The sequence below is a fragment of the Aulonocara sp. 'chitande type north' Nkhata Bay genome, linkage group LG15, assembly GCF_057382095.1.
Source record: "Aulonocara sp. 'chitande type north' Nkhata Bay isolate Kocher_YH1m ecotype deep benthic linkage group LG15, A_spYH_male_GT1.1, whole genome shotgun sequence".
Lineage (NCBI taxonomy): Eukaryota > Metazoa > Chordata > Actinopteri > Cichliformes > Cichlidae > Aulonocara > Aulonocara sp. 'chitande type north' Nkhata Bay.
In genome coordinates this window covers 29,851,917-29,875,663 of record NC_141358.1, presented here as the reverse complement: position 1 = coordinate 29,875,663, position 23,747 = coordinate 29,851,917, and positions in this window count along the sequence as shown.

Below are 23,747 nucleotides of genomic sequence, written 5' to 3'. Positions count from 1 at the left end.
AGCATAGGTGAAGTTTGCACTTCAGTCACATTAGTGTATTTTTAAATCCAATGTGGTGCTCTACAGATGCAAAATTGCAAAATTGCAAAAAAAAAATTAACCAATTTCTTTGCAATTATATAATTTTAATATGAATCAATCTATATATTTCAGGTAATTCCAGTTTAAAATGAACCTAAAAATGTTCCACCCACATTCTAGAAATCCATATTTCCTAATTAGTATTTTCCAAGGAAGCCACAACAGATTTCCTTACGCCTCAAGTTTGGGGTTACAATTTGCTATCAAGTTGTGACCACAAGTAGAACATACAAGCATTTCTTCTGATCTAGTGATGTTTGCGAATACATTTCAATACAATGGTTAGGGTTCTCGTTACTTTGTAATTAGCCTGATACATAGATTTACATTTAAATCGTTAATAAAAAATTATTTGCAGTCATCATCGTGTCATACTTATTTTTTACATAGTGGAACACAGTTAAAGTAAGTATTTGACTATTTCTGTTTAATTGTAGTTTTACATTTTAACTGTGTAAAGTGTTACAGTGAACACTTAAGTAAGCTCTTCATTCTTTTTATAACTTTCCATAACATCCAGCACAAAGCACCAAACACTTGATGTGTATTTCTGTATTACTGCAACTAAATAAAAAATGAACAAAGTTGCTCTTTGCAATGTTTTAAAAGTAGGTGTGAATACTCATTCATCAGTTTATTTTTGCCTGTACAAGCAGCTGATGTAGTCATAAGCTGAACTTTAAGAAATGTAAAATCCACGTGGGTAATGTTGTTCTTTAAATTGGTGTTCTGCTCTTCCAGCTTTTTATGAGCATTTTAGCCTATTTAATATTGCTGCCCACAATATAGCTCACAAGACCATTAGCATGACTATAGACTAATACTCCAAACATTTATAAATTTAGCCAATATAATCCATTGGTTTTTATTCAGCATGTTTTACAGTCTATTGTATATATTTATGTATATAAAGAAAGCACTTTAGCATGACAGACACATGCTTTTAGCATGTAGCATGCGTTTACGTGGAGCTAAATGGTGGGGCTAAAAGGTCTGTATCTAAAACATAAGCCAAAACATAGTAGTTCCATTGATTTCCACCCGCTCTTTCTCATTTGACTTTCTTCTTCCTCTTTGTGATTTTTAGTTCAATTGAAAATGTGATAAACTGAAGGGTCAGGTTATTTTACTTTTGCAATATTTGTCCTTGAAAGCTGCTGCTACCACAGTACAGAAGAAGTGGGTTACATGCTATCTGTGGTGGTCACTGCACTGAAAAGATTACATTATTTCTCGTCTTACAGACTTCCAACTGCCCTCCAAGGTGCTCAGGAACTTTTACTCGTGCACCATAGAGAGCATCCTGGCGGGAAACATCTTAACCTGGTTCGGGAACAGCACCATGCAGGACAGACGAGCTCTACAGAGGGTTGTGCGGTCAGCTGAGCGCACCATCCGCTCCGAGCTCCCTGACCTGCACTCAATCTACAGCAGGCGGTGCTGGACCAAGGCCAGGAAGATCGTGAAGGACCTCAGCCATCCCAACAACAGACTGTTCTCTCTGTTGAGGTCAGGAAAGCGATTCCGCTCCCTGAAGACCAACACAGAGAGACTGAGGAGGAGCTTCTTCCCGCAGGCGATACGGTCTCTCAATCACACCACCACACAGTACTGACCCACACATATGGTTCTTACACACACACTGGACTTTCTGGACTTTGGTTTTGCACAACACTGGTCACTATATTCTTCATTTCCGGTTAATACTTGTACAGCTGCTGTTATTGTGTATATATTTATTTATATTTAGATTTCTTCATACATTCTTATATAGTTCTATATTGTGTATTGTGTATTTTGTTGTACAGTCATTTTATTTTCAACTTTAATTTATATATTTATCTTTATCTTATTCTTCCCAGTTAAATTTACCCTTCATTCTAATTTGTGTTGTACAGTTATTTCATTTTTAACCTTAATTTATATTTTATTCCTTCCTAGTTAAATTTACCCTTTTTAATTTTTCATATTTATTTCCTTTCTTATTCATAGCCTTTTCCTTTTTTGTTTTCTTTAGGTCACGAGCAGTTGTCCAAGCATTTCACTACATATCGTACTGTGTATGACTGTGTACGTGACAAATAAAAATTTGAATTTATTTGATTTACAGTGCAATAATAAATGTTTGGAAGTATGAGCAGGGGTATGAAGCACTTTTGCCCTGCAGCTATTTTGAAATGGCTTCAGAGTATAACATCTGCTGTGGGGAGCAGAAACACTGATGGGAAATATTTTCTTCAGGTTTCTGTTCAGTTGTCAAGGCTTTCTTTTTTGCTACATCTCAGTGCCCTTATTCATGAGGATGAAACTCAATAGAGATTTTTAAAAAATGGTGGAAATATTTAGAAATCATTGGAGAAAGCACTGAGAAAAAAAGCAAAGAAACTATCTAAATCCAATCTGAAGCACAGATAGATGTACTGGATGTCAAGATCTAAAGTGGACAAACAGGAAGGAGGACATATGGAGAAAACGAATTGAATAAAAATAGATATGAAACAGGGGGGAAAAAAGGAAAACTGAGATAGTGTCTATAGATCAAGGCTAACCTTGTTGCATCACCATGCCTATGAGCTACCAAATGTCTCACTAAATCTTTACAGTGATCCATCATAATACCAAGACCATGAAACCAAAGTCCTAGTAGTCTTGCCATGAAGCTATCATGCAAAGCAAACATGAAGCTTCTCTAACACTGAATGTGAGAGTCATAAAGTCAGTCATGGCTAGGACATGAATAAAAACATAAACTTGATCAATAACAAATACATCCCAAAATAAGGTTTAAAAAGTCACTGTGTGTGTCTGCGGCAAAAAAGGTCTCAGTCCTGAGAATGCGTACTGACTTTTGGTATAATAGGCAAACCTTTCTACTGCAGATTACTCTAGATTCTCCAAATATTCAAAAGAAACAGTTCACAGGTGCCAACTGAGCTCAACTGGGCTTGAGTGTGCCCAGACCATTTTCTGTCAGTCATCACATACATCACATAGATACATTTACAGTGCTTGGTTGGATAGTCAGTGTTCACTCAGTTTGCAGACAGCGTGTTGCATCTGCTCGCAGGAATCTGAGCCCCTTATTTTGAGATTTTAAACTGAAACATTAGCTAGAAAAGTTTACTACATCTTTCTTTCCCTCTTATCATTTTTAAGATTTCATACTTTTTTATACATATTAAGGCCTGACTTTTAGATTTCATTCATTACATTTTTAGACTTTTTTACATATCTGGAGTAACTCTGCTACAGTACTTCCTTACATAAACAAATACATTTAACTCCATAAGCAGACTAATCCAACCCAAAGTTAGTTCATCTATAATTATAAAAGAGAATACTTAGGACATGGCAAAAAAATGTCACCATTAAATCAACTTTAAAGTAACATTTTTTAACAACCATGGATGGATGTAATTAGCTAATTAGTGTTGATTGAACAGCCTTTCCACCTAAAGGACCTTGTAATTCGTGATCCTATTAATCAGACTCTGTGTGTGTGTACGTGTGTTTGTGTTGGTCTTTGGATGTGCTCACCTGCATCCTAACATCTGTGTGAAGAGGGCACATTTGAATAATGCAGCCCCTGCTCTCCTATCATTTTCACTGAAGCAGCATCTCAAATGGAGCTCAAATTAGCCGTGACTCCACTGGCTAGGATGCTAGCTGTTAATTGCTTCACTGAGAGAAGTGATAATGAAAGGAAAGAAGACTGAGAAGGGAAGAAAGAGCTCTGCCTTTATCCCAGCCAGGACTTAATTTTCTTGTGTCTCGTAGTTCACTTTTGTGATATGCATGCTAGTGCACTATAATCCTTTTTGAAAACAAACCTTGTTTTACCGTATTCCTCCTATTACTTCAATCTGGGGATTGTCACATTACATCCTTCAGCCATGACAGAACCCAACGAGTTATCATTATCACTTTATGTTTCTATCCAATTACTTTTTCTGGAAAAGTACACAGGTGTCATATCTGATGTGCTAACACACATTCCTTCCTAGGTAAAAGCAATTTGACAGCTGCCTAAGAGGTGTGATGTTAAGTTCAACCGCTTGAAAAGAAAAAACATCATTGATAAATCAGTACATCACTCCATATATATATATATATATATATATATATGAATGATCTTTTCATTTTTGTAATGAAATGACAACAACCCTTTAACATCCACCAGGTGACCTGTCTATCCTTAGTGTGTATATTGGGTAGTGATGTGCGGATCGATACTGAAATATCGATTCCTCCGATACCAAGCATTTATGTTCTAGAATCGATTCTCACATTAAAATATCGATATTTTAGTAATTTAGGGTAAATTTGTAGTTTATCATTAACAGGAACACAGTGGAAAGAAACTATTTCATTCGGATTGTCTACAATTGGAAGGAACTACTTCCTCTTCCACCTTTCATAGTCATGTGCGAAATATGGCTGTATAAATGTGGCAGCCCCTTGGCGTGCGCACTCACAACATTTGCTGAGCGTAACTGGAGTCATGTGCGGACGTATTTTACATCCACAAACAGCCGAGACGTGGTTTGCGATACATGTGGCAAGAAAGTGAGGTGTTGTGGCAACACCAAAAATTTGTCAAACACCTCAGAGTAAATCATATCACAGAATATGACGAGCGTATGTTAAGGCGAACTGAAGAAGAGTGGGACAGGGACAGGTGCAGGCAGGCAAGGTGTTCAAATAGCGCACAACTTCAGGTTCTTTATTTCTATATGATGAATTCCGCATTATTAAGTGATAAGAACAAGTAATCTCATGTCCTGTAATCATTATGAAACTATAATTTGAGATACAATAAATAAAATACATTTTTGTACAAAGTATCGGTATTGGATCAGTATCGTCGATACCACCCTGAATATCATTTGGTATCGGATCGGAAAGGAAATCAGTGGTATCGCACATCACTAACATTGGGATGTAGTGATGGGATTTCCGGCTCTTTTTAGAGATCCCTTAGAGATCTCTCTCACTCAAAAGAGCCGGCTTTTTCGGCTCCGAACCGTGTTCCTTTAATTAATTTATTATAAACAATAATATAAAATTATGCACAAAAGGAATTACTAACGTAAAAAAAGTGGTTTTATTTATATATGTTTATATATAAATATATGCGGTGGCCCCTAGAGACAAAACACGTACAAACTCCAAAACACATTTCTAGCATGAACTGAACTTCCAAAGCAGATCTACTAGATCATTTAAATTACACAATTGAAAGCATGTGTGTATTGTTTGTGTATTTATACACAGGCACTCATATATATTTAAATAATTTTAAAAAAAGTTCATTTACCTGTTACTACCACACACCAAATCCGGTCGTTGGTACTTGCTGGCTTGTGTAGCCACAAAATAACAAAAGCTCAACACTGCGCCCAGCATCCTGGAGCACTTCTGTTGTCTTTTGTACGTGTTTTGAGTTTTTATGTGCTTCTGAGTTTTTACGTGCTTCGGAGTTTGTACGTGTTTTTACGTGTTTTAGAGTTTGTACATGCTTCAGAGTTCGTATGTGATTTGAAGTTTGTATGTGCTTTGTCTCTAGGGGCCACCGTAAATATACTTTTATTTATTCATTCCACATAAAATGTAATAAATAAATCATATAATACAAAAATCAACTATTCACATTTCAACTTTTAACTATTTAAATTTTCAGCTTTTTCCTTTTACAAATTTAAAGTGAAAACAACACAAAACACTGCAAACCACAACACAATTAAATATAAATTATAATATAAAACAAAAAGAACATGCATATTCTCTGTCATATGGGACAGCATGAATAAACTTTCTGAATCCTTTATCATCTGCAACCAAAAATAGTTGTGGACGATTACTATACCTTTCTAATGTGACATTGTTGTCCCTGGCTCTCTTTCTCTCTCTCTCCCCCTCTGTTCCTGTGCTACTGAGTGTAACTACCGCCCCTCCCCCCTCTGCCCAGCGTAAAGCAGAGTGCAGAGTGAAGCGGAAAAAAGTGTGAGAGAGAGGGTGAGAGAAAGAAGGGAAAAAACCCCACGCGTCGTTCACGTCAAAGAGCCAACTCTAAGAGCCATTTCGTTCGCGAATGACCCATCACTATTGGGATGGGTTTCATTTTGACACAACTCTAAAATGCCAGTTTAGTTTCATAGATCAAAAGCATCTCTGTAAACAGTCCTCTAGCAAAAACAACTGACTGTATATAAAGACAGGGACAATCACAATAACTACATCCTCAATCACAAGTTTCTACATTTGACTATTGCTCTATTTCTTAAGGGCTCTGCTATCAAATGATAGGCAGAGAACACTGATTACTATGTTCTTTTCTATGTTCAGTCTTCTGTAACAAGACATCCAGAATGGTCAACTCTCCATCTATGCACCTTGCTAAGCAGAAAGTGTGTGTGGGGGGGGTCAAATGGGGCAAATGCTAACTGAATAGTAATAAAGCAAAATATGGACCCAAGACTTCAATTTCTCAACCTGTCTTACTGTGCCACAAAAATCTGCTGTGTTCAGGATGGTGACAGAACAGTTGGGGGGTCAGCTTTTTAAAAATGGCTAAATCAATAGTAATGAGGGAGAATAACACTCAGGCATTATTTAAGGCATTCCTTCTTCATGTGACTTAAACATTTCTCCTAATCTCTCCCCCACCCTTTACTAGGGATGGTTATTGATAAGATTTTCACGATTCCGATTCCATTTTCGATTCTGTTTAACAATTCGATTCTTTATCGATTCTCTTATCGATTCTTTTTTTTTTTTTTAAAAAGGAGAACACTAAGGTCGATTAGCTTAGAACTTTGTTTTATATCTTCTCTTTGAACAAGATAGAAATTTAGGAGTAACATGGCCTTACAAACCCAACAGTGAGATCTTAAAATAATTTCTGTTCATCTGGACGAAGCGTTTTCAGTGGCCTGACCTTCCAGCCCATTGTTCCTTCAGTGGTGCTAGTTTCAGTCATTATGCAAATGTGCTGTTTGGGGAGATTGGGGAAACCTGCAGTCTGCTGAGACTGAAGAAGTCACTTGGATGAAAACATCCGGATGAACAGAATCAACTTTTGGGGAGAAACCTAAAGCCAAGGAACTAAGAATAAACACAAGCAGAAAACTATTAAGAGAACCAAAACCATGAATTAAAGGATATAAATAATCAAAAAACCATAAACACTGAGTCAGAAAATTCAGGACCATGACAGTAACCCTAAATGGGTTGCCAATGACCTCCTGGATGTAAAATCACATGGAAAGTGTGTGTCCAATGACTAGGGATGGGTACCGGTCTGACATAAATGGTAGTAACCAGTCGGAAAAGCAGCGCACATTTCTTCAATGCTTTTTTTCGGTGCTTTTTTTTCCTGAGATGTCATACACTTTTAATTCTAGCCAATCATTTTACGTTTTCGAGGATGGTAGGCGGGTCCAGGTACGTACGTTCTTTTAGAGCAGAGGTACAGATTAAAAATGCCCAAGGCTAGTGATGTGCGATACCACTGATTTCCGATTCGATACCAAGTAATATTCAGGGTGGTATCGACGATACTGATCCGATACCGATACTTTGTACAAAAACGTATTTTATTTGTTGTATCTCAAATTATAGTTTCATAATGATTACAGGACATGTTCTTAGAGCTGGGCGATAGAACGATAACGATATGTATCGCGATATAACTTTTACTCGATAGAGAAATTAAGCTATCGCGATAGACCTCGCCGCTCTTGTCCTCTTAAAAAAATAAAAAAATAAAAAAAGGTCAGCCAATCCAAATTAAGTAGCGCAGAGCCGAACCAATCACAGCCGCAGCGTCACGTCGCGTGACTTGTTACGTACAGCACAAGTGCCAAGTCACACGTGTGTTTGTTTGGGAAGCAGCCAGCGGGTAATGGAGCCAGCGCGTAATGGAGGAAATGAGTGTGCCGACTAGAAAAATCAACCGAGCGTGGCCGAAGAGAAAACAGATGATGGTTCCAATGCCGGAGAGATTGTCGAACGGAAGAGCCATAGAAGTTCCGTAGTGTGAAGGTATTTCGGCTATTTCAAGTCTGACAAAAAACAGAGTAGCGTGCACTGTAAATTGTGCCGAAAGCAAGTCTGGAAATACAATAAACTGATGCATGCGTCACACTGTGCGCCACGTTATTGTTTCGGTGAAATGAATTTCTACAATACTGTTACTGTTAATTCTACTCTCTGCAGTGTTTAAATGCTTACATATACACACAGTTACTGTCCGTCCACACATACGACTTGGTTCTGCTTCTATGCCCCAGCTTTGTTTACTTTTTCCCACCGAGGCTTCTAGACTTCTGATTGGCCAATATTTCTGCACGGTTAGGAATCTAGCGCCACCTGCTGCTTTGGCATGTTCATAGCAGCGTTTTCCTTCATTTCTGCCTTTATGTGTGGACGGGATTATTTTTTAAAACGAAAACGGAAAATCTCCGTTTTCAAAAATACCCGTGTACGTGTGGATGTAGCCTCAGTCTCTGACTGGAAGCGCTAATTCGTCATTCGGCTTTTGTCAGACTAAAGTAACTGTTAAAACTGTTTGAAAAGCTAAGCTATACAACAAGGAGAGATTGAGAATTTCCTTTTAGTTCTCAGTTTATTTGACATTGACAAAAGTTAGTCAGTTTTGTCTGTTCTTGCTAAAAGATGGCGCCTGTGTGTTTGGCATGCCGTCTATCGCTCTCTTCTATTTGTTTTATTTTATTGTTTTTAGTCAATTTTGTGCAACATGTCAGCCCTGCATTGTTTTATGATCGCCAGACATTATTGGAAATAGGCTCATCTACCCAAGCTTTAGCTCGGTTTGGAAATGACAACCAAGGCTTTCTGCCTCCCGATTTGGAAGTAACACCACCTCACTGGCGCTCCTTACCATTGCCACTGGATGTGCGGAAGCGACGCAGGAGACGAGGTAACCGTGGAGGTCGCCTTGTCAAACTGAGACTCAGGATCTCTTGTTTTCAATCAATCAATGAATCTTTATTTATAAAGCACTTTTCGTACAGAAAAAATGTAGCACAAAGTGCTTTACATAGTTAAAAGCAGCCCACCCCACCCTCCAACTCACTCCCCACACTCTCAATACACATATATCCCCCCACCCCCACCCACACACACATACACACACGCGCACACTTAAAGAATAAAAATTGGGCTGGGCTCGCATGAGCCAAGTGAGGAAACATTATAACAGAGAGCCGTCTGCACCGGGAGCCGGTCACAGACCGCAGCCTCCGGGCTGGGCACACAGCAGGAGGGAGGCCAAGGAGCCCCCCAACCAGGCTGAGAGGACCCCAGAGACCCAGCAGCCACGGTCAATAACAGCCCCGGTGCAGAGAGCGCCCTCCGAGGAAACACTGGAGATATGACGCAATACGATATATACAGGGTAAAATGATAAAATAAATAAGAACAGGATACAATATAAATATAAATATAAATAGAGTAAGAAGATTAAAAAATGAATAAGAATAAAATCAAAAAATATTAGGTAAATCCTAAATTAATAATAGAATAACAGGATAGAATAAATAAGCATAAAAAATAAATAAACGCTAAGTAAAACCTAAATTAAAAAGGTGGGTCTTGAGCCTGTTCTTAAAAACATGTACGTTCTCTGCGGCCCTGAGCTCCTCCGGCAGGCTGTTCCACAGACGAGGACCATACCACTGAAAAGCTGCCTCTCCGTGAGTATGTGTCCTGACTTTAGGGACAATCAAAAGGCCAGTACCAGAGGACCTCAGGGTCCGCGAGGGTTCGTATGGTAAAAGCAGATCTGAGAGATAAGAAGGCCCAAGACCATTAAGACATTTAAAAACCAATAAAAGAACTTTAAAATCGATCCTGAAACACACGGGGAGCCAGTGCAGCGATTCTAAAACCGGTGTAATGTGGGCCCGCCCTCTGGTCTTCGTCAGCACACGAGCTGCCGAGTTTTGCAAGAGTTGTAAAGTTGAAATATTCTTCTTAGGAAGACCAGAGAGCAGGGCATTACAGTAATCAATGCGACTGGTAATAAAAGCATGCATCAGCATCTCCGTGTTGGCCCGAGAGAGAATAGGGCGGACTCTGGCTATATTTTTTAGATGATAAAATCCAATTTTGGTTACATGTTTAACATGTGGGATAAAACCAAGCTCAGAGTCAAAAATAACACCCAGGTTTTTCACTTGTAGCGAAGGACATAGTGAAAATGCCTCTAATTTAGACAAGAGTTTCTCTCTCTGAGCCTCAGGACCGACAATTAAAACTTCAGTTTTGTCCTGGTTAAGCTGTAAAAAGTTTTCTGCCATCCAAGATCTTATATCCAAGATACAGTTAAAAAGGGCATCCATTGGTCTGGTGTCATCAGGAGACACGGAGATGTACAGCTGCGTGTCATCAGCGTAACTGTGGAAGTTCACTCCATGCCTCCTGATGACACTGCCGAGAGGCAACATATACAAATTAAAAAGTACAGGGCCTAGAACCGACCCTTGAGGCACACCACATGTCATTTTATGGATCTTAGAGGAGCATGTATCCATACTCACCATAAAAGATCTGTCAGAGAGATAGGAAGTGAACCAGTTGTGTACAGCACCAGAGAGGCCCACCATGTGTTTCAGTCTGTTTAAAAGAATAGCGTGGTCTACTGTATCAAAGGCTGCGCTTAGATCCAGTAGCACCAGGACTGAGAGCTTTTGGGCGTCCCAGTTACATCTAAGATCATTTAAAACCTTTAGGAGAGCCGTCTCTGTGCTGTGGTTCACCCTAAATCCAGACTGGAATATCTCCAGGATCTGTCTATCATTGAGAAAATCAGTAATCTGAGTAAAAACAAGTTTTTCTAAGACTTTACTTAAAAATGGTAAGTTGGATACAGGTCTGTAGTTATTAAAATCATTACAATCCAAATTGCTCTTCTTCAGAAGGGGCCTCACCACCGCCGTTTTAAAGGCAGCAGGGAAGACACCCAACTGAAGAGAGCAATTCATCATGTATAAAAGATTGGATCTAAAAGACATGTGGTGGGTCTCACTGTGGAGAAAACCTTCTGAAAGTTCTCAGCATTAACCAGGACAAAGCTGTCCAGTGTCTCCTCAGGTACAATCGAGCCCTCAGATGTGTTTACAATCATATTGCGATTAGATAAAATATCAGATCTGATGGCGCTGATCTTTCCCCTGAAGTGGTCTGCAAACTGCTCACAGAGCGAGTCTGTGGGGGTTCTTTTGGAGCTTTTAAAATCAGGGTTAAATAAATGATCTATGGTGGATCATGAGCTTCGCTCAATTTGTCGATCCTGCCCGCTACTCTTGGTGCTGTTGCGTGCTTTGGACCCGGTGGACTCCTGCTTGGTTCCTGTTGTGGGATCTCTCGAGAAGGGTTCTGCAAAACCCTCTCCTCTCCGACATCTGCGTTGGCGTGGAGTGGACCAAACAAACCTCCGACCTGTGGATCTGGTTGTTGCTGCCTCGGAAGCTCCCGAGCCAATTCCTCTCAGGTTGGGATTAATTAACGCCAGATCGGTGGCAAATAAGACATTTATTTTGAAGGAATTTTTCGCTTCCCATGCACTGGATTTTCTTTGCTTGACTGAAACTTGGATTCCACCCGGTGAGTTAAGTGCCTTTTCTGAATTACTGCCGCCTGGCTGTGCCTTTTTTAGTGTTCCGAGAGTTTCTGGTCGCGGAGGAGGGCTAGCTGTTGTTTTTAAGGCACATCTTGACTTTAAGCAGCTATCCCCATCAGCACGCCACACCAGTTTTGAACTCTGTTTGTGTGAACTGGGCCACTCGTCTTCGCTGTTGTGTGCGATTGTTTATCGGCCCCCAAAATATAACAAGGAGTTTTTATCCGAGTTCTCAGAGTTTCTTGCTGACTGTGCATCACGGTATGACCAGATCCTTTTACTTGGTGATTTTAATATACACGTCTGCTGCCCGGGGAAGCCCCTGGCTAAGGACTTTCTGGACTTAGTGAACTCTTTTAACTTTATTCAGTCTGTTAAAGGTGCCACTCAAGAACGTGGTCACACACTGGACTTGGTTTTATCACATGGTTTATCTGTCCAAAACGTACTTGTCGAGGATGCGGTGTTCTCTGACCATATGCCTATTTTATGTGATATTGTTCTTTTTAATCCTGTTCTTAAGCGTGCTGTACCTGCTCGATGTTATCGTGCTTTTGGCTCAGATACGGCCGAGCGGTTTTCCATATTGTTTGACCAATTTATTTCTTATCCTCCTGAGTTGTCCATCTCAGATGGATTAGTTTCTTGTTTGGATTCTGCTTGTAAATCTGTCCTCGACGCTGTCGCTCCTTTTATATTCAGACAATGCAAGCCAAAGGCTAGTCCTTGGCTAACTGATTTTACCAGAGCCGCTAGAAAAGAATGTAGAAGATGTGAAAGACGGTGGAAAAAAGATAGGCTGTGCGTCTCTATGGAAGCTCTTAAGACTAGCTGGAAAGTCTATCAGAGAGCAGTAAAGGCTGCCAAGCACTCCTATTTTTCTCAACTTATTGCTGCCAGCTCGCATAACCCTCGTGTTCTATATAACACTATAAATTCTGTACTTAATCCGGAAGGCTATATTCTTTTGCACTCTTCTTCGGTTATGTGCAATAAGTTTCTTAATTATTTTGTGGAAAAGGTTGCTAGTTTGAGACCTCCGACTCTACCTATTGCTGACCCAGCCATGCATGGTTCTTGCTCAAGTCTGTTCTCGGCTTTTCTACCAATTGTTTTATCTGATTTAGAGAAACTTGTGTTGAATGCTAAACCGTGTGGCTCTCCAAATGACGTTGTTCCTCCCCGTTTTCTTAAAAAGGTATTTCCTATCATCGGACCACATATTCTGAACATTATTAATACTAGTCTTTTGTCTGGTCAAGTACCTAGGGAATTTAAGCATGCAGTCATACATCCTTTACTTAAGAAACCAGGCTTAGATAGTTCAGTCATATCAAATTTTAGACCGATCTCTAAGCTTCCCTTTCTTAGTAAGATTCTGGAAAGGATTGTTTATACTCAGTTGATGGACTACTTGAATGACTCTAAATTGTCAGAAATCTTTCAGTCCGGCTTTAAGCCATTCCACAGCACGGAGACAGCCCTCGTAAAAGTTATGAATGACATCCTGATAGCGACAGACCGTGGTAAATATGCAGTGCTGGTCTTGTTGGACATGACAGCTGCATTTGACACTGTGGATCACGATTTGCTGATCTCCCGCTTACAGCACGGTGTGGGAATTACTGGTTCGGCACTTTTGTGGTTAAAGTCCTATCTTTTAAATAGGACATTTTGTGTTAAGTTGGGGTCGGCTTCATCCTCTGTGGCCCCTCTGCTTTGGGGTGTTCCACAGGGATCTATTCTTGGGCCGTTATTGTTTTCATTGTACCTCTTGCCCCTTGGCACGATTTTCCGAAAGCATAAAGTGCCATTCCATCTATACGCAGATGACTGCCAGCTCTACTTACCTCTTAGTCATTCTGATAGTCTCCCAACTGGACCTCTGCTTGACTGCCTTACTGATGTCAAAGCATGGATGGCAAACAACTTTTTAAATTTTAATGATCGGAAGACAGAAGCAATTTTATTTGGCCCAAATCGTTCTTCTCATACTCTCGATGTTGATCTTGCAGCTTTGACTTCCCAACTAAAGAGTTCGATCACAAATCTCGGAGTTAAAATTGATTCTGCACTCACCTTTGATGACCATGTAAACGGGGTGGTAAAATCAGCATTTTATCACCTCAGACGTTTATCAAAGGTTAAGTCCTTTCTTTCCAAGCGTGACTTGGAAAGCGTTATTCATGCCTTTATTACCTCACATTTAGATTATTGTAATTCTCTTTTAACAGGGGTTGGGCAGGGCACTTTGTCACGCTTGCAATTAGTGCAAAACGCTGCGGCACGATTTTTTTTTTTTTTTTTTTTTTTTTTTGCCTGTCCCGTTTGGCTCTTTTGCCATCAGAATTGTTGTCTAAAGGCAAAGAAAGATGCCCAACGGATTTACTTTACCAAATTGACCATCCCAGCCTTGCCATTATGGTCCATTTGATTCACCTTTTATTGTTTATTTTATTTTCACTTACTGAACATGGGACAGACTTGACTGGGGGAAAGAAGGGGAGAAAGAAAGAGGGAAAGAGAAACAGCTGAGAAGAGGGACGGGGGAGAAGGGCAAAAACCAAAAACCAACAGAATGAGCAGAAAAAGAAAAAAAAACAAGAAAAAAAGAAAAAAAATGCATATATCAATCACCTGGGTCACCTGCTGAGAAAGAAAAAAGAAAACAAGCAGAAGAGAACAAGAGTAATAGAATAAATAACATCACAATGATATATGGGAATATGACAGTAAATACTAAATATTAAACATTATTGTGCAGCACATAAGGTCAACAGAACACAGTGTGCTTTGAGGTAGGAGCCAAAAAGGGTGTAGTTTGTGGGTGTGATCACCCGTGTGTACACCTGTGAGCATGGACGCGCTTGTTTTTTGTTTTTTAAAAGGTTCCTTCATGTAATGATCTGCTAGAGGGTGTGGGGGGGCCACAGCCCCGTCCTCCAGGGCATGAAGCAGGTATGGAGGAGATCAAAACTCCAGACATCCAGAGGCCCCCAGAACACAAGAGACCAAGGAAGACCAACAGAGGGGCAGCCGCGCCACTGTCCCAGAAAGAGCTGAGGAGAGTCCCAGATGAGGGCTCACTCAGCAGCCGCGGAGCAGAAGCCAGGGGGAGTTGCAGTGACGCGCCCGTGAGCTCCGCCGGCAGCCAGCCGTGCCTGAGTGACCGAGCCCCAGGCCGAGAGGCCGGGGGCACCCCACCTCCGAAGTGGCCCGAGCAAGCCCCAGGCTCCAGGCCCCGATAAGCGGCCGCCAAGGAGTGAGCCGGTGTGTACCTGGACGCCCATCCCCGGACACAAAGAACCACCAACGCACCGACGTCTGAGGGAGTCCGCCACTGGCAGGGGAAGTGGTGGTAGGGGGAGATAGGCCTCCATACCTTGGAGGGCCTAAGATGTCCCCAGAGAGGTGGCGCCTGACACCCAACCTGACATATAGACACAGAAATACAGGCACACACATATACAAACATCCATTCCCACCCTCATGCTCTCATATGCACTTACTCCACACTCAACCAACGTGGAGACAGACATAAAGAGACGCTGTACACACGATCACACTCCCCAAGCGTACTCTAAGCCCCGGGTCGAGGTACCCTTGCCCCTGGAGGGGGGGAACTGCACCCAGACCCAGGTGGTGTTACCCTTTTCCCTGCGGTGGGGGGAGGCAGACCGCCCCGACTCCGCAGCAGCAGGGAGGCCCCACACTCCAGACCGCAGTCGGACGGCCAACTCCTCCTCCTAGCCCCCCCGCTCCAGCAGGTCGCAGAGAATGGGGGTGAGAGAAGACTCCAAACCTCCCTCCACCCGCTCATTGTAGTGTTGATGCATGTGTGTTCTAAGGTGCATTTAAAACCCAGGAGGGCATGGAGCTACCTGCCAGAGAGCAGCAGGTAAGCGCATGGTCCCTCCTGCTGGCCCTCAATGTCTACGTGTATTTAACATTGAGAGGTGGGCAACGACGCCAGGGGTGGGGTGTACACCCTGATGGTACTTTGGATTCCGTGTATCGTGCCCACCCCCAAGATCCTATATGTATGTGTAATGAGAGTGTGAGTAATGTGAATGTCTAAGTTGTGGGATAAAATTGAGGCAGGGGCAGCCAGAAGGGGACAAGGGGGGGGGGGGGGGGGGGGTGGCCTCCTCTGCACCCTGGTGACATACCCCTACTCCAAGGTCCTGCATGTGTGGGTGGTTGTGATGGAGCGGGAAGAGGGAGGCAGTTGGAGATGGGGAGGGAAGGAAGGGAGGGGCAAGTGACCCCTCCCTGGGGCCAGCTCCCCCGCTGACCCCAGTAGGCACCCCCATACTCCGCGACCCACCAGGGAAAGGGGGCCCAGGCCCATCCAGACCGGGGCCCAGCGCAGCAGCGCCTCCCGGCCCCACAGAGCCCAGGACAGTCCACCCAACCCCACCACAGAGAAAACTGCACCCACCCCACCATCCACTCTTCTTCCAGACTACATAAGACAATAAACACCCAGGCTGAGATCTTCCTCCACCTCTCCTGTATCTCCCCCTCCTGTAGAGAGAGCCCCTGAGGAGAGGAAAGCTCCTGCAAGATGTGACAATCTTCCCCACCAGTTGAAGAGCCCCCCAGGTGGCTCGATGCACCGGCGGCACCCTGCTCCAGGGCTGGGCCCCCATGCACCCACCCGCCCACAACCCCGGCAACACACCAACCAGGACCCAAGCCCCCGAGGCCCAGCCCGGGCCCCAGCCCAGAGACGGAGCGCCCCCAGAACCTCACGCCCATCCCGGACCCACCCAGGGGCAGCCAGGCTACCAGGTCAGTAACCCACGTCCGTCAGCACAGACCCTCCCCTAGTCCCGCTGCACGCAGCCGCGGGGAAACAGTCACCTGAGAGCCAACAGAGCCCCTAACCGGACATGACCGCTACCCCGGGTTGAGCTCCCCAAGGAAAATGCCTCCGGGGAACCCCCCGATGCCCTAAGCCTGTCCCTACCCCCACACCAATCACAACAGTGAAGGCGGGACCAAACTATGACCCCCCACCCCCACTAGGTGATGGAGCTGATCAAAGGAGCCCAGAGCAATTGATCTGATGTGGTGGCAGAGGCTGTATCAAGACTAATGTAATCTAATAGATAATTTCTATATTGGTTAGGATTAAGATTATTTTTATTTTTCCAGTTCATGAGGACTGTTTTCTTGGCTATGCATAGGGCAGTGAAAACCATATGGGCGATATTCTTTTCTGAAGTGACATTATCTAAGCTGCCCAACAAACACACTAAGGGGGAAGTTGGAATGTTACATTTCAGACACTTTGATAAGTCTTCACATATCTCGCGCCAAAACTTCTGAACTGGTGGACAGAACCAAAGAGCGTGGATATAATTGTCCGGTGAATTGGTTTGGCAGTGTGAGCAGTTGTTGGTAGACGTAAAGCCCATCTTGAACATCCGATGACCTGTATAGTGCACTCTATGTAATATTTTGTATTGAATTAATTGAAGACTGGGATTTCTAATTAGATGAAAGGTTTTTAAGCAAATCTGAGACCAGACGTTTAGGTCTAAGTTAACTGATAAATCCGCTTCCCATTTTGCAATAGGAAGTGATATTGATTCATCTGTTTTAGAAAGCATTCTGTATATTTTGGATAGTAATTTGGGGGTTTTAAGAGTAAGAAATTGAACCACACTTGGTGGTGTTTGTAGTTCAACTTGACCCGGTTTAAATTTCTTTTTTACTATGGATTTAATTTGTTGATATTCTAAAAATCTTTTCTTGTTGATCCCATATTGTGTAACTAGTCTGTCAAATGAAATAAATTCTGTTCCTTCTAGTATATGTTCTAAATATTTGATTCCTTTACCACTCCAATCTGAAAAGTTTATCATATTATTGTTTTGTAATATGTCAGGGTTGTTCCAGATAGGTGTACGTTTGCATGGGATTAATGAAGACGCTGTCAATTTTAGAAACTCCCACCATGCTGTCAGAGAAGCGCTGATGTTGATGCTTTTAAAGCATTCATGTCGTTGGATGTTTGAGCTGATAAATGGTAGGTCTGAGATCTCTAGATTATTGCAAAGTGCTTGTTCTACATCTAGCCAAGGTTCATCTAAGAGGGTATGTTTTAGCCATCCTGAGATAAACTGAAGCCTGTTGGCTAAGAAGTAGTGCTTAAAGTTAGGCAGTTCTAGTCCTCCTTTATCCTTAGTCTTTTGTAGAGATGGACCGATCCGATATTACGTATCGGTATCGGTCCGATACTGACCTAAATTACTGGATCGGATATCGGAGAAAAATAAAAAATGTAATCCGATCCATTAAATATCACGAAAGCACCTCAGGTTAGCACGTCGGAGCAGTATGCATCACATGATAGAGCAGCTGTGGCATGCGGGACCTGTCAGTGGTCTGGATAGCATTTGGAGCTTCGCTAGCAACCCGGCATTTCATCTCCGACAAAGTTATCCCGAGAGAAGTAAAGCAAGTGTGTAAGTCCATCTCTGAATGTTTGTAAAGCATTCCTGCGTTAAGCTTAACAAGCGAAGTGCCTCTTCTTGCTGCTACTTCAATCATGAAACTGCTTAACGATCAGCTGATCGGCTTTTCTGTCGCGAGTCCGTGTCTCTAGTTTGCTTTTGGCCCATTTTGCACCAGAAAGAGGAAACCAGCGGCTGAACAACAGCAGCACGTTTAAGCTTGATCAGCTGTTGTTAGAATGTATTTAATATTACTTTCTACTCGAGGATCTTTTTCTACGTAGCTGACGGCTGGTAACTGTGCAGGGGCGGATCTAGCAAAGTTTAGCCAGGGGGGCCGATAGGGCATTAACAGGGAAAAGGGGGCACAAAGACATACTTTTCTTTCTTATTCTCATTTAAAATGTCTAGCTTTTAATAAATAATTATCTGACAGCCAAAGTTTTAATTTGATGCAAAATGAATAGAAGTCCATTACTGTATATAGTAACTATTAAGTCTAATATATATACCCTAGTAAGCTATAGTACTTTTTCCTTTGGGAAGGTACCATCTGTGCAGTCTGCAATTTTGTTGAAGAAAGATGTTGAATCTATTTAATATTTCTTGAAAAATAATTGATTTCTGTGCATTTTTTTTCACACTGCATCAAATTAAGGTTGATTACGTCGATTAAGCATCATGAGGTGGAGCGTGAGGGGTGGTTCCCTATTTTTTATTTATTTATTTTTGTTGTTGCTGGGAGTTGGAACCCTATTAGTTAGGTTGCTTAATATTTATGCTAAGTACTCTTTAAAATACCAGAATAGGGAGGATGGTGTAGGTCTAAGTTTATTAGATTGATCAGTATTGCTGTACTATGAAATATTTTTTTTTGCATACAGGTATAACAGAATAGCTTTAGTGTAGTTGTTGTTTTAAACTTGAGTATGAACTTATACAAAATGCAGCAAGATATTTAAAAAACAGTTTTGTTGATTAAAAAACACCATATCGGATTCATATCGGTATCGGCAGATATCCAAATTTATGATATCGGTATCGGACATAAAAAAGTGGTATCGTGCCATCTCTAGTCTTTTGTAGTGTTTTTAAGCTTATACGTGGGGGTTTATTTTTCCAAAGGAATTTGGACATACATGAATCTAGAGATCTGAACCAATCTTGTGGCGGTTTAGTTGGGATCATTGAGAATAAATAATTTATTTTTGGTAAGACCATCATTTTTATGGCGGCAACCCTTCCCATGAGTGATATGGGTAGACATTTCCATCTAGCCAGATCATCTTCTACCTTCTTTAAAAGTGGGATATGGTTTAATTTAGTTAGATCTGCAAGCTTGGGAGAAACATTAATACCTATATATTTTATATTTCCCGATTGCAGTGGTGTAGAAGAGGAATTATGGAGGGAGCAATTAATCGGTAGAACTGTAGATTTTGACCAGTTAATTGAGTAATCTGATATTCTTGCAAAAGAGTTTATCAATTCAATCACCCCAGAGATATTGGTTTGTGAATTTTGGAGAAAGAGTAACACATCATCCGCATAAAGGCTGATTTTATGTAGGGCTGAACGATTATGGAAAATAATCTAATTGCGATTTTTTGCCCCAATATTGCGATTGCGATGCGATATGCGATTATTTTTTAAGGTATTTGTCTTCTGTATTATTAAACAAAGACAAGCAATACATCATATAGTATGGCCAATACTATATTACATTAATTTTAAACTGTTCTTTCCTGGAAGACAGACCTCTGTTATGATGACATGAGGTGATGCATGAATTGATGACTGACATTTTTATTTAACTTCTTCAATCACAACAGTATATTTGAACATACACAATAGTTTATTTTTAGCTTACAAACATCTGAGCATAAAGTGCTGACAAGGAACCCTGGTGTAAACATTAAAATGAAAGTCAGTACAATGTGCAGATTGCAGAAATATACATAAAAAAAAATCAGTGGCTTTACCACACTCAGTTTTTCGACATCTGTGAACTACTAGACAGTCATTCAATTAAAAAATAATATTAAATAAATAAAACTAATAAACAAAAATACACACATCTTACTGATCTCTGCAGTCAGTAACATTACACATAAAGTGCAAACATAATAGCAATTGTATAAACACACACACAAACACGCCTTTAAAGTTTAAAGGCGTGAAATTGGACGGTCTAGCCTTCTGAATCAGAAGGCTAGTTCTGATTAGCGTCACCGCTGTCTCGGTGGAGTTTAATAAACTCGGCCGTCTGCTTCTTGCTATCTAAAATATAACCAGACACTGGTGTAAATTCTCGACTGTCTCATACTTCTGTTTAATAAGTTTTCTGTTTGACGTTTAGTCAGCTGTGTGAAAACCAAGGAGGAACCCACCCGGGGGATTAATAAAGTTTTATTTTATCTAATCTAATAACTTTAATCTCAGCCAAACCGATTTACTCACGAACAAACAAAACACTGAAAAAAGCCCAACAATAACATTTTTAGGTTGTCTAAGTGACTTATATATTACGTTTAACCCGAGCAGCGAAACTCCGCGGTGATCTGAAAATGATGTGCCGGGAGTTGTGCCGTTCTCGGCCGCATCAGTAACCCTCGAGCTCCCGGCTAGCTGTCGAGCTGGTGGGTAGCAGACGCCTCTGAAAACGTCGAAGCACTTTTGCAAATATGGGATATCTTGATAAACCGAGCAGATATTTGATGTTTACACAACTACTTTCTCGCCTGAAAATATGTTAAAAGTTTATTTTGTGACCCAGAAAGATTAGTATGAGTAATTTTAAAACTTAGTAGCGGCCGCCATTGCTGGAAACTGGAGTTTGGCTGGGCCGCGCTATGAATTCTGGGATATGGTAGTAATTTGGACAGCCTTCGGCGCGTCGCTGTGACGTAATCGGTCTACAAATGCGGCCTCAGGAGGATGCAGCCCATGAATTGTATAATATAATCGCAGTATAATCGCAGCCTTTGCGGTTAGAAAATTGCACTTGATCATGTCGCGATATTATCGCAAATGCGATATATCGTTCAGCCCTAATTTTATGTTCCACGTTCTTGCATTTTATGCCCTTAATTACTGAATTCTGTCTAATTGCTGCTGCTAGTGGTTCAATAAAAATTGCAAACAGTGAAGGGGAGAGTGGGCATCCCTGCCTGGTGCCCCTCAAGAGACAGAAGCTGGAGGATGTCTGGTCATTTGTTCTAACACAAGCTGTTGGGGAATTATATAATATTTTTAACCAGTTTATGAAAGAGGATCCAAAACCAAATTTGTGTAAAGTTGCAAATAGAAATTTCCAGTTAACTCTGTCGAATGCTTTTTCTGCGTCTAAAGAGAATATTGTAGTTTCTAGGTTTTTACTGTATGAGTAGTCTATCAAATTAAGTAATCTACGTGTATTTGTTGATGAGTGCCTACCTTTTATGAAACCAGTTTGGTCAGGATGAATTAAGAGGGGGGTTATTTTCTCCAGTCTCTTTGAGAGAGCTTTGCAGATTATTTTAAGGTCTATGTTTATAAGGGATATTGGACGATAGCTTGAGGGATATACAGGGTCTTTGCCTGGTTTTAGCAGGAGATTAATGTTTGCAGAATTCATATTTGATGGAAGTCTGCCCTTTTCTTTAATTTCCAACAACGTTCTGTAGAAAACTGGTGCTAGAATCGACCAGAATTCTTTGTAGAATTCTGCAGGAAAGCCGTCTGGACCTGGAGCCTTATTATTGGGCATACTTATCAGAGCTTCCTGGAGTTCACCTGGTGTCAATGGTGAATCAAGTGCCATTGCTTGAGTGTCCAATAATTTTGGAAGAGTTATGTTGTCCAAAAACTGATCAATTTCTTTTTTAGATGGGTTTATTTGTGGTGAATACAACGTTTTATAGAAATCCCTGAAAATGTTGTTTATTTGTATCGGATCATATATTGTGTTCCCAGATGAATCTTGAACAGCACATATAGTTGTTTTTTCTTTATTTATTTTTAGCTGGTTTGCTAGAAATTGACCGGATTTATTACCATGTTCATAATTTTGTAGGCGTAGTCTTTGTACTAAGAATTTTGTTTTTTTATCAATTATCTCATTTAATTCTAGTTTTGTTTTGCGTATTTTGTTCAATGTTTCCTGATCTTGGCGGGACGCGTAGGCTTCTTCTAGTGATTTGATGTTTTTTTCTAATTCCTGAATATTTTTGTTTTCTTTTTTCTTTTTATGTGATGAGAAAGAAATTATTTTACCTCTCATCACAGCTTTCCCTGCTTCCCATAGAACAGAAGCTGATGTTTCGGGAGTGTCATTATAGTCCAAATATGAAGTCCACTCTTTTTTAAAATATTTAATAAAGTCTTCATCTTTAAGTAGTGATATATTAAATCTCCAGTTTTTTCTTGGCGTAGTATTATTCTTGTGCATTAGTGTTAAAGATACAGGACCATGATCGCTGACAGCTATAGGATTAATCTCAGTGTCTGAAATGTCGTTCAGCAGTGAGCTGCTGACCAAAAAATAATCCAGACGAGAGTAGGAGTGATGGACATGTGAGAAAAAAGTATATTCCTTACTGGTGGGGTGAAGGGAGCGCCATGCATCGCAAAGACCAAAGTCGCTCATATACTGTTTGATTATATTTGTGGACTGCCAATTACGCTGAGTTCCCGCTGTATTGAGCCTATCCATGTCTTCATTTAGTCCAAGGTTGAGGTCGCCTCCAAGAACAAGTGTGCCATCTAAGTGTTCAGAGAGTGCACTGAAAAAACCGTGAAAGAATGAGGGATCATCAACATTTGGACCATATACACTTACAATACATAGCTTTTTATCAAGTATAGATAGTTTAATGATTAAGAATCTGCCCTCTGGATCTATAACTGTATCGAGTACTGTGAAATTAATATTTTTATGTATTAAAATTGCTACTCCCCTTTGTCTAGAATTATAACAAGCTGAGAACACATTAGGAAACTCAGGTGTTTTAAGTTCATTCGAACCTCTAAGAGGTCTGTGGGTCTCTTGTAAAAGGACAACATCTGCCTGTAGTTTTTTGAGTTGGTTAAATATTTTTAACCTCTTTACTCTGGAGCCAGCTCCATTTATATTCCATGTAATGAACCTCAGTGTACCCATAGATGTTTGTGTATAACTAGGGATGTATGCTGTGTGCGTCGCTTAGCCAGGTGGAGAGAATACGTCACTTGTTCATAAATAAAGAGAAGGAGAGAGAGAAAAAATGTGTGGCGAGATGCTCCCTGAGTCTGACTTTGTGTATGCATAGTTACTAATATGAGTAGGCTTGGCTTAAGTGTGTGTATCCTAAACGACTGTGTGCGCTGTCTGACTGATGTAAATGTGCTGCCGTTGAGCGCATGGTGCGTATGTATCGAAATAAAGGATGTTTGTGGATGAGTGTCGAAGCAGGTGATCGAGGCAGTGAAAGGAATAAAGAAAGAAACCAAGGACAAGGGTGAGCAGCATAAAACCAAGAGGGGGGGAAAGAGAGGAAAAAAAATGAGAAGAAAAAAAAACACAAAACAAAACGTAAACA